The sequence below is a fragment of the Cucurbita moschata genome, unplaced genomic scaffold, assembly GCF_002738365.1.
Source record: "Cucurbita moschata cultivar Rifu unplaced genomic scaffold, Cmos_1.0 Cmo_Scf00042, whole genome shotgun sequence".
Lineage (NCBI taxonomy): Eukaryota > Viridiplantae > Streptophyta > Magnoliopsida > Cucurbitales > Cucurbitaceae > Cucurbita > Cucurbita moschata.
The window spans coordinates 1,413,214-1,425,458 of NW_019268558.1; the positions used below are offsets into that span (position 1 = coordinate 1,413,214).

A 12,245-nucleotide genomic window follows, 5' to 3' on the forward strand; every position below is an offset into this window, starting at 1 on the left:
TTTTTTTTTTTTTTTTTTCTGTTTTCTCGTTTTTCCTTTATTTGTTTATTTATTATTATTGTAAATATATATATATTTTTTCTTTCTTTCCCGGGTCGTTACAGATACTAGGTTACAACTTCTGAAAAACGAGCTGTAACGCCCCTACTTTTCTTTAACCTAATTAGTGACGTCACCCATGCATATATAACTCAGTAAGCAGAAGCTCATCATAAATAACCTTGGAGGAGTCTTTCATAAGGATTCATAAATCCAAAACAAAACCTATCTCTGAAAATAAACCTTCAATAACTAAATTCAAGATAAATCCAAATAAAACAATACTCGATGCAGTAACTTAAAACAGTCCAATGAAAGTAAACTTCTAAAAATATCCCATCTCTAACTTCCATGGTGTCCTCAGCTCCGCCGTTAACCGTACATTGGCGCCTTGACTTTACCTGAAAAAATGTAGGTAGCACGTGGCTTGAGTATTTTATGAAATACTCAGTAAGTCACCCCATTGTTGGGGTTAGGAATGCAAACACATGCAACATATGAGCGGGACCTAACTTTTCATAAACTTTTCATAGCCTTGGGCACTTTTCTATTCTGGGTAGGGTTGGATGTGTGGTACTCCTTCACACATGGCCCATGTACGCATACATGGACCCACCAGGCGAGCTCGTAAACATACCCCCTAAGGCTGACTTGGTCGGGCACGTGTTATACGTCGCCGGACACCACAGAATAGAAAAGGGCCCGCATGATATCATGGCGAACATAATATATCGTATTTCATTCTTTAGTAACATAAAGGGGAAGAATCCCGATGCACGTGACATACATATATGCATGAGGTCCCTTAACGTATCTAACATGGCATGACATAAGCAGTACTAACATCGCATATACGTTTCTTACATTACATGGCATCTCACATTACCTACATTACATGGCATACTACATAACATGAGAGTACATTCCAGTTGCATACCCATCTCATGACATGACTCGATAATTCTACATGTATCTATGACATCGATCAACATATTCATTGCATATAATACTATTATCTCATTCATAACTTCACATAACATAAACAGTCCAATTAACACAATGCATACATCACATAAACATACACGATCTACAGTCAACACAATCTATACATCACATAATCATATCACATAAATATGGTGTATGCAGGGGCCATAAGGCACGCACCATCATACAACACGTAGTAAGCTAACTCCAACAGTAAGGTCACTTACCTCGATGGTCTTGGTTGAAGTCACTCACAACGAGCTAATCCCAGCAGTTAAATATGTCCTATGATAACCACATAAAAATTTAGAACCTTTCATAAGGTATCCTAGCTAAACCTCATGCTATTTATCAAAATAAACCCCTGACCTAAGATGTCTTTAACGTTTAAGGACCATACTGACCTCGGATGGTAAAACTGAGGGCAGAAACAGCTTTGGAAGAGCCAAAAACCTTGGAATCAATATATTATAGTGATACCTTGCCGCTAAGCCTAGTTGCCGAGTCGGCCAACTAAGCTGCCAAGTCGAGTTGTGGAAATTGGCGAAATCGAGCCGATTTCGTATACGTGCGATCCGAGCCACACTGTGTACGCGTGCGAAGCTGCCGGAGCTGTTGGGTGTGTGTCTGCGGCTCGACTCGATTCCAAAGACCTCGCCTTCCTTACCCGACAAGCGACGAAACCCTAGTTTCTGACTCCCCGATTCCGGTGACACGCCGACGATCCCACAACGTCCTCAACACTGATTTTCGACGGTCAACCTTCTTTGACACAATGATCCCAACATCAAATCCTTACGTCTACTCGATTCTTCCTCCGAAAGCAACCCCAACATTCTGGAGGAAAGTTTGGAGAAAAATCGTTTTTAAGGGATGTAAAAGGTTGTGTTGCGTGTGGAATAGCCGAGAGTGGCAAGACACTTCCCAATAAGGCATCCTAGGGTTTTAGAAAAGGAAATTTAGAGAAATAGGAATGTTTCTATTAGGTAATAAAAGTCTAGCACGAATCCTTCTATTTCCAGGGAGATTACATTTAATTATTTATTTTATTTTTAGGTAATAACTTCCCTGTTGAAAATTGAAATTTTTACGGCGAGAATAAATGCATAACATAATATCTTGTCATATATAGAAATAAAAATAAAAATCAACCAAATAAGGCAAAAATGGAAAATCTGAATCGTTACACAAGCTGTTTTCAATTTCACAACATCACATGACGATTGCTCAGTACTTCCACAAACTCTAGTCGATTTTTCGAAAGGTTATTGAACAAAGTCCGAAGTCTATCATTGGAGAAGCTCGAGAAGAGGATCATTATCCACGGATTATGACCAAAATATAGAAGCTTCGTTATTGCTATACAAGGATGGCTTGCTCAACCATCGCTGGTAGAGTTTGAAAATTTGTTAGCCAAGAATACATGGTTAAACAAATTAAAGGCATCACATTGAAGGGTGAAGAAGAAGCACTCTACACAAGTAAAAGTCGGAGCAACAATAAGTCAGCTACCAAATATGGATACAAAAATGGTGACAAAGGAAGAAGTCACCAAGAAACTACACAACCAAGTAGAGCTCAAAACAACAATAACAACAAGAGCTCTCATGAGATGAGGTTTGTGTTAGAAGAATTTGATTACGTCAAAATAGTTAAATAAATATCTTTTCTTTGTTTAGTTAGAATATTTTTTAGGTATTTACTTTTAACTATTTTCCAAGATTTGTGCTTGTGGTTAGTTTCTATTGATGCTTGTTTGTAAAGCTATAAAAGCCAAGTTCAGTATTCAATAGTATTATCACTTCAAACTTTCGTTTATGTTTCTAGGTTAGTTATTCTCCCGTCCAAACTTAAAAGTTGGTATTAGAGCTGCAATTTTTTGAGTGATCAAATAGAGAGAGTATGAGTGAAGACAAAACTTTAGCGAAGATCCCTCACTTCGATGGTCACTATGATGATTGGAGGGAGCTGATGAAAAATTTGCTCAGAGTAAAGGTTTTATGAAGTGTGGTGAAAATTGGTTTCTCAGAACCAGAGGATGGAACAATGCTAACTAAGGTAGAAAAGGGTCACATTTATGATGCTAGACTCAAAGATCACCAAGTAAAGCATTATCTCTTTTAGCCAATTGATTGTACTATCTCTGAACAAATCTTGGATCGTCACACAACCAAGATTGTTTGGGACTCGATGAAGCGAAAATTTGGTGGAAACCAAAAAGCGAAGAAATCTCTTCTTAATGCATTAAGGAGAGAATTTAAGATCCTAGAGATGAAGAAGGATGAAATTATCACATATTATTTTGCAAGAGTGATGATAATCTCCAACAAGATGAGAAGCAATGAAGAAGATATGCCATACAAGAAAATTGTAGAAAAAATTCTACGTGCCTTGACTGAAAAAATTACTTATGTTGTAGTATCCATGGAAGAATCCAAATATACTGATAACATGTCCATTGATGAATTAAAAAGTTCATTAGTGGTGTATGAACAAAAATTTCGAAGATCCAACATTAATGGAGAGGACAAGTTCTAAAAGTCGAAGTATAAATGAAAATAAGTAACAGAGAAACAGGAACTTATAGGGAGAGGACGCGGAAGAGGAGGATCAACTTTCAACAAAGCAACTGTTTAATGTTATAGGTGTCATGACTTAGGTGTTTTTCAATATGAATGTCCAAAGATAAATAAGGAATTGAATTATGCTGAAAGAAGATGATGAAATGTTGTTAATGACTCATATGGAAAGATATAAAGCAAAAAGAAGTGATGTCTGGTTCTTAGATTCTAGTTGCTCAAACCATATGTATGCAAGTGAAGATATGTTTTCAAGCTTAGACAAGACCTTTTCCCACATTGTCAAGCTTGGAAATAATACAAGTATGAAAGTTACGGGAAAGGGTGCAATGAAATTAACTTTGTATAAGATAGTGTAACACTATTAGTAATGTGTATTGGGTACCTGAACTCAAAAATAATCTCTTGAGCGTTGGACAACTACAAGAAAAAGGAGTAGCAGTGCTGTTCAAAGATGATGTATGTAGCATTTATCATCCACAAAAAGAAAAAATAGAGAGTCAATTATGAGAGCAAATCGACTGTTTATTTTGCGTACTAAACCATCTACCACAACAAATGAAGGAAGATGCCTCCAAGTTTCAAATACGGATTAGTCATCACTTTGGCACCATCGTTATGGTCATCTCGGCTACAAAGGCTTGTGCACCTTGAAACACAAAAACATGGTGAAAGGCGTGCCGCAAATTGTAGCTCCAAACACCACCTGTGAGGCATGTATGAAAGGCAAACAACATTGGACTCTATTTCCAAAAATTGGTAAATGGAGAGCAATGAAAAAATTGGGTCTTGTTCATGCAGATCTATGTGGTCCAATTTCACTAGGCTTTAAGTGGCAAAAAAGAGTACTTGTTGTGCTTTATAGTTGATTTTTCAAGGAAGTCAATGGTGTTATTTTCTTGGCAAAAAATCAGAAACATTTTATCATTTCAAATGTTTCAAAGCAATGGTGGAAAAGGAAATTGGAATGCCTATAAAATGTTGAAGGACAAATAGAAGAGGAGAATTCAAACGATTTTTGCAAACAACATGGAGTGAAGAGACAATTGACCACAACATATACCCCACAACAAAATGGAGTGGCCGAACGCAAAAATTGCATTGTAATAAACTTGGTAAGAGCTATGCTGACAGAGAAGAAAATGCCTAAAAATTTATGGCTTGAAGCAGTAAAGTGGACAATTCACATTTTGAATCAATCACCCACTCTTGCAGTAAAAGACATAACACCAGAAGAAGCTTGGAGCGGAGTGAAACCATCAATAGATTATTTTAGAGTTTTTGGATGTGTGGGACATGTCCATATTCCAGATGCCAAGAGAAGCAAACTTGAAGATAAAAGTGTAACATGTGTTTTATTTGGAGTCAGCAGCGAATCCAAAGGTTATAGAATGTTTGATCTAACTACAAATAAAATTATAGTAAGTGGTAATGTAGCTTTCGAGGAAGATCATAAATGGGACTGGAAATTTTTTTTTTTTTTTGAAGATGAAACAAAATTGGACTAGGAAAAAATATTGAAATTGATGAGAACACAACCGAAGAAGGAGAAATCACGGACGAAACGACTAAACTGGTTGCTGAAACAATTGAACCAGTTGCTGAAAACAAAGAAGGGGAAATCACGGAAGAAACGACTGAACCGCTTGCTGAAACAATTGAACCAGTTGTTGAAAACAACTTTTCAGTAGTTGTTGCACCAGATTTGACAATAAGGGAGGGGAGAAATCGACATCCACTAGTATGGTTAGCAGATTATAACATTCTTGATGCTTTCAAATCCTGTGAATTTTGAGGAAGCTATCGAAACTCCAAAATGGAGATTGGCTATGGATGAAAAAATCAAATCCATTGAAAAAAAAATCAAACATGGAACTTAGTGGTTCTACCGGCTGGAGCAAAGAAAATAAGAGTGAAATGGATTTATAAAACGAAGCTAAATGAGTATGTAGAAGTTAATAAATACAAAACAAGATTGGTTGTAAAAGGCTACACACAAGAGCATGGAATTGATTATGCAGAAGTGTATGCACCTGTGGCTAGAATGGACACCGTGAGAAAATGATCATTGCTTTTGCAGCCCAAAAAGGTTGGAAACTCTATCAGTTAGATGTCAAATCAGCTTTTTTATATGGCGAGTTAAAAGAAGATATTTTTGTTGAACAAGCAAAAGGCTATGAGAAAAAGGAAAGTGAGGAGATGGTTTACAAACTCCAAAAGGCTCTCTACAGATTAAAACAAGCACCTAGAACCTGGTTTAGTCGAATGGAATCCTACTTCATCAAGAAAGGATCCAAAAACAGTTCCAATGAGCAAACACTCTTCGTCAAGAGGAAGGGAGCTAAAAGGGTTTTAAGTGACTATGTCGGAGACATGGAAGATAGCAAGAGTACTTTAGGCTATGTGTTTATGATGAGTGGAGGAGCAATAGCTTGGTCTTCTTGTAAACAGCATATAGTCCCCTTATCAACCATAGAAGCTAAGTTTGTTGTTAGTGTCTGTGCATGTCAAGCTGTTTGGATGAGGAGGATACTCAAAGAGATTGGTCACTCTCAAATAGAAGCAACAAAGCTAATGTGTGATAATACTTCAACTATTAAGCTATCCAAAAAAAAATCCAGTTCTACATGGACGTTCTGTAACGACCCTAAATTTTCACATACTCAGAGTCGCTACTAACGTCTCATGCTCATCTATAATGCGAAAATATAACTCTTACATGAACATAATTAATAACGTAAACTTCAAAAACCGTTTAAAACAACTCCTTCTCTGGAAAACACAGCCATGGTCTTACGTGTTTAAATATGAAATACTGAAATTTAGAGAAAATAAAAACAAATACAAAATAATTTAAAACAATGAAATGCAAAACAACCTATTCTAACTTAAGACTAGAGATTTAAATATGAATCTACCCTATGCACGTGCCACAGTCTCTACTTGTGATGCCGCCGTCATCTGTACAAGTACGCCTTGCCTTTACCTGAAAAATGATGTGGCACTTGGCCTGAGTATTTCAAAGAATACTCGGTAAGTGGCCCCACTATAGGGGTCATGCAAATGCAAACACATGCAATCATGATTTAGGGACCTATCTCTAATCATCTTAGGGGTGGCCTCCAGTCTCGGACAAATTGGATGTGTAGTACTTCCCTACCCACGACTCACATGTACGAGTGTGAATCCCCAGGGCACTCGCACACCCCCTGGACCCTCTGGTCAAGCTAATCTCTAGCGACGTCCGGAGGTCAGCGGAACCTCATAGTGTCATGCACCTCATGAACACCCTCATCTGTGTGCTTTCGCACTTGTGCGCATTCGCGCTCATCATACGGTGCGCGTCCACACTTATCATCTCTAGGGGAAGTAGCCCTATGCTTATGAACATACAATATGCATGAGGTCCCTCTAAATCCATCATAATGTCTCTTCTGACACAACCCTCTAGTCTCATCTCTTTGTTACTCTAGGTAACACATACTCGTGGATATTTATAATAATATCATTTTCACGCTCTTAGGGTTGTGTCCTATGTCGATCTAACGACATGATGCAATATGGCACTCATCATCATCTAGCATGCTCAATATGGAAAACATCACCATATTAAGGTAAACGTCACGCAATCATCATACTCATCATATTGCCACAAAGTGCATCAAACATATCAAGTACGACATTCATCAAAATATATATATATACTGAGCACATCATCAGGTATCATAACCCACACATCATCATAAGTCATACATCATACATCATCATAACTCATAGACCGCATCGTATGACATAGTTCATACATCATCGTAACTCATACAATTTTTTAGCCTATCCTATAGTAAGGCCACTTACCTGGTTGGCCTTAGCCGAAGTATTCCCTAATTTAATTAACGTAAGCTCCCGTTCCTCAAGAGCTGCTCAAAATGTTGCTAGAGTTCACTTCATATCGAACCGTTCATTGCCTTTCGTTAGCATTTCACATTTTAATTAATAATCCAACTAACAATGTGAAATACAGCTCTAAAACAGTCTCAGTAAAAAATCGAATTCCACGTTTTCATTGTTTCTAAATTTTAGTTGGGTAGTAAAACTTAAATTGAAAATATGTCAATATTATTTCATGCTTCAATCATTCAATCCAACTCTGGTTTGTTATAATATTATATTCTCTTGGTACAAATACTAATAATTTCTCCGATCTTCCATTTTCCTTCTCTCTATTGTACCACTTTTGTTTCTCTTCTCTCGGACTTCTTTTTCTTTCGTATGAATGACTATGCAGTTATAAAATAATATTCAATCAATTCTGTTTTCTTCTCCTCCCTACCATGACTATCCATTAACCGGAGCCATTTTCAATCTTTTTTTTTTCTCTTTTCTAAAAACTACTATCATGAACCGAAGACATTTTTAATCTATTCTGTTTTCTTCTCTTTCCTTTTACAATCTATTATGTTTTCTTCTCTTTCCTAAAAACTACACTCAACTGAAGTTATTTTCAATCTATTATGTTTTCTTCTCTCTCCCAAATGACTATCCAATTGGAGAAGTCATTTTCAATCTATTTTAATTTTTCTCATTAAAAATGTCTATGCATCCATCAATTATGATTTTCTTGATGATTCAATTTAGATGCAATTCACAAGCCATTTTCAATTAATTTTGATTTTCGATAAGATATCCAAAAATCTAAATAATTGAAAAATAGATGTAAGATAACTTTTCTATCTCTTGCAAAACAGCAAAGATAAGGAGATCTAACTTTTAATGATTACTTTTCCATCTCTTTTCATTCCTATTCAATCTCGTTTAAGTGGAGGCTATCTCCAATTCTTCTCTCACAGAGAGGTGGAGAGAGTGTGATAATTTACTTTTTTTATTTTTTTAATTATTATTATTATTTACTTATTATTATTATTATCTCTCTTTTTTTTCTGTCATTACATGTTTCACTTTCTTTGAGATTTTACAAAAGAAGTTATTATTTTGTGATACCTGAAATCAACGTGCTGATTTGTTGACAAAACCTCTAAAATTAGAAGCATTTCAAAAGTTGCGTGAACAACTTAATGTGCAGAGTTTTTTTTTTTTTTTTCTGACTTAGAATTAATTCTTGACATAGAAAAATAAGTTCAAGAGAGATTGTTAGAAGAATATGATTATGTCAAAAATAATAAAATAAAGATGGTAATACCCGAATTTTTAGATAAATAAATAAAAAAATAAAATAACAACATAGGGGCAAAAGGGTCATTATGCCCCTGCTCTTACCTAAGGGGTCGAGTTGTTTCGGCTCCAAGAAGAAAGAGAGAAAAGAAAAAAAAAAAAAAGAGAGAGAGGAAGGAAAAAAGGAGAGGAAGTTAGGGTTTGGGAGAGAGGAAGAGCAGAGAAGACAAACTGCCATTGGAGATCGAATCCAAGGCAAAAAACTTCGAAGCAATACTTCTCTCAGGGCTGGAAAAGGAGTTTGGGTGGTGGATCCACTCATTCCGGCAAGAAAATTCGAGAACGGACAAAGTAAGGTTCCGAACTTCTTGTTTCAATTTTATCTAGATCTGAGGAGTTTCTTGAGCGTTAGATCTGGAGTTTTTGAGGTATGTGACTAAAATAAGATTCACACAGGTTTCTTGAAGTTCCTGGACGAAAATTGGAGTTTAGTCGGACTTCGAGTAAACCGATCGAAAACAGAAATGTGAGTTTTTCCGTATCTTTGGACAGTCTTAACTCATCCTGTGCTCAAGGAAAAAATAAAGAAAAAATATATTGTAGAAGTAGAATATGAGATCTACAATATTCGTGTATTGTTGATATGGATTATGAATTGAAAGATAAGAAAATTCGAAGAAAATAGATCGAAAATGCTAACATCTGGAAATTGAAACACACTCTGGAGAGAGAAGCGTCGGCTGGCGTACGGAGGAGAGAGGAGGAACCGTGATCGACATTTGGCGAACTGCGGCTGGAGAGGCGTGTCCCACATGCTAGGCGACACGCGTCAGGGCGCGGATTCAAGTCAACTCGAGTCCGATCATGCGCTCCGCACACGAACAGAATCGCCGCGAGAGCGCTCCGACCTGTCCGAACTGCCCCGTCTCGACCCGCGACTGTACAGAATGGAGCACGTGGGTACGCGCGCGTAGAATCCGCGCGGTTTACACCCTTCAGAGAGCGTCGGCGCGTGTAGGCGCGTGAGTGAACTTTTTCCCTCCGTTCGACCTCCGTTTGCTTGTTTTTCGCCCCGATTTCAACTCCGATCCTATTTTATGTGAATTAGGACCTATCAAGGAAATTCCAGAATTTTTGGAACCTTTTCTGACAAATAATTTGAGCTTGAGAAGGCACGCGTCAACCATGTAAGTAGCCATTTGGATTCCCACGAGAAGTACTTGTAGGAACCGCTAGGAACAAGCATGCATGCTACCATCCATTAACTTAGCTAGCTGAACCTAGCATATTAGTATGGAAACTGCGAAAATGAAATGATTAAGGAAAGCTAGATGCGAAATGTTTAATTAAATCTGTTTTGATTGAGAATCTGATAAAGTATGTATGCATGAGGAGGATAGGAAACTTGTGAAATCTGCGCTCCGGGTGAAGATGGACGTTATCTTCCCGTCGAGCATGTTTATTAATATTGCATGAACTGTTGCCTGTAAACTCTTATGCATGATGATAGCTTGTGTTATCTTTCTTGTTGAATAGGAAGGAATTATGAGCGTGGATTAGGGTGCTTGTGACTAAGTAGCCTAGACGAGTTCCTAGATTGTGAGACCTCTAGAACACCGTGCATATAGACCCGCGAAACGATTACTGGTAGATCTAGAGCCCAAAATTCCAAACCCAATAGGTTTGTGAGACCCGACACAAGAATCTTAGAGATGCATGAATCCAAGTCTAAGCCACCAAGACCCACCCTAGAAAGGATAGTAGGACACTACAGTAACTGTAGGTAGCCCGCTAGAGTTGAGCAGTGTGGGTAGTGTCATCAGAACCTCCACTTCCCTCTCTGCTTCGATACCATACCGTCGAGACAGAGCTCCAGTACGAAGATCGTTGAGCTTGGCAGATCCGGATAGGGAAGTGTGACAGGTGCCTAGACCTAGTGATAATAGCTAAGGGGTCTTCTGAACAGGACTCCTAGGCCGTAGAAACCCGTCCCTGAGCGGGGGACATGGAGCCACGTAGGATGACTCAGTAGCTGACCAGCACACAGGGGGTTGCGCCCTAAATTTAGTGGATGTATGGTCCCGTGTGAGGGTCGTCAGCTAACCTCCACGGATGATGTTTAGAGAGAGTCACGTATTTAGATCCAGCCATACGATCCCCTAAGATTTACTTATGAGGTCGCGCCTCACCTCAAGACACTAACTATTTCACTGCATAAGATGGGCAAGCCTCCTAAGATACAGAAAAGGGAGTTGTAGCGTGATTCGTACTCACTAAAACCCAGAGATAAGTCCGTAGATACCTACTAAGATAAGGATGCGAAAAGAGCCTACAAGTAGATTGCTTACTGAGTATATTTTATACTCACCCCTTTCTCCCCTTTTTTTTTTCAGGTACCAGTCGATACAGGGAGGTGTTCGAGAGTTGCACTGTCACAGAGGGGTGTCGTTCCGGAGCGTCAGTCCCTTGTCGGTCTTGTTCGTTTTCATATTTAGAGTCTTTAGCATTTCATTTTATATTTGTAATTACTATTTGTAACAATTGACTTTGATTTTATATTTAATTTTGGTGTACTTAATTTCCTTTTCTTGTTTTAAATTTTGTCCGATTTTTACCTTCTATTTTATTTTCTTTTTATTTTTATTTGTCTTCGATTTCGTCTTTTTAGTCACGATTCGGTCTTTCCAAGCCTAGAAAGTCACGCAGTGACAGAGATATTTTTCTTTATTTATTTAGTTAGAATATTTTTAGTATTTAGTTTAACTATTTTTGAACATTTGTTTCTAAAATTTGTTTCCAAAATTTGTTGGAGGTCAGTTATTTATAAAACTATAAAAGCACTATTTAATAATATTATCACTTCAAACTTCAATTGTTTATCTTTCTAACTTAGTTATTTTCTCTCAAAACCTTTTGAAGGTATTTGCTACAATTGCGGAAAGGGCTACATGTCCAGAGATTTTTTGTGCAGGAAAAAGTACGTTGAAAGCAATGTGGCATCTTCCAACATGTAGATGGAGGAGGAATGGGATGTAGAGGCAATATGTGTCATAGAAGAAGATGAACCAGTGCTCATGGCGATGATGGGAGAACATATTGATTACGGGGATGACGGGATCATTGTTTAAGGATGGAAGTAAGGTGGTCCTCAGATAAGGAAGTATTATCGGACTTGGGCAACATTGAAAACAATTCTATCACAAAAAACGAGGGAGCAAACTGGACACATTTGCTTAAGTTCTAATGTGCCTGAAGATCTAAGTGACACTAGTGTTGGTGAGCAGGAAGTGGCTCAACCAAGCGAAACTAGTGAAAAAGAAAGGGCACCTCAACAACTTAGATGATCAGAAAGTGTAACGACCCGAAATTTTCTACTTAATTTAAGGTCGCTACTATTACGTACCATAAACATTGAATGCAGAAGACTTCATTTAAATTCCATAAAACATAACCTTTAACTTAAAACACAGCCAT

At 37.6% G+C, this 12,245-nt stretch overlaps 1 long non-coding RNA gene across 2 annotated transcripts; it reads left to right on the forward strand.

Moving 5' to 3' along the window:
* Positions 1–8,935: 8,935 nt before the first annotated feature.
* LOC111433445 lies at positions 8,936–11,248 on the forward strand. 2 transcript variants are annotated; one of them, XR_002708817.1, is made up of 4 exons: positions 8,936–9,122; positions 9,499–9,793; positions 9,880–9,958; positions 11,165–11,248. It is a non-coding gene; the product is annotated as an uncharacterized LOC111433445 (long non-coding RNA). The 2 variants fall into 2 exon arrangements; XR_002708818.1 differs by lacking the exons at positions 9,499–9,793; positions 9,880–9,958; positions 11,165–11,248 and adding an exon at positions 9,228–9,345.
* The last annotated feature ends 997 nt before the right edge of the window (positions 11,249–12,245 follow it).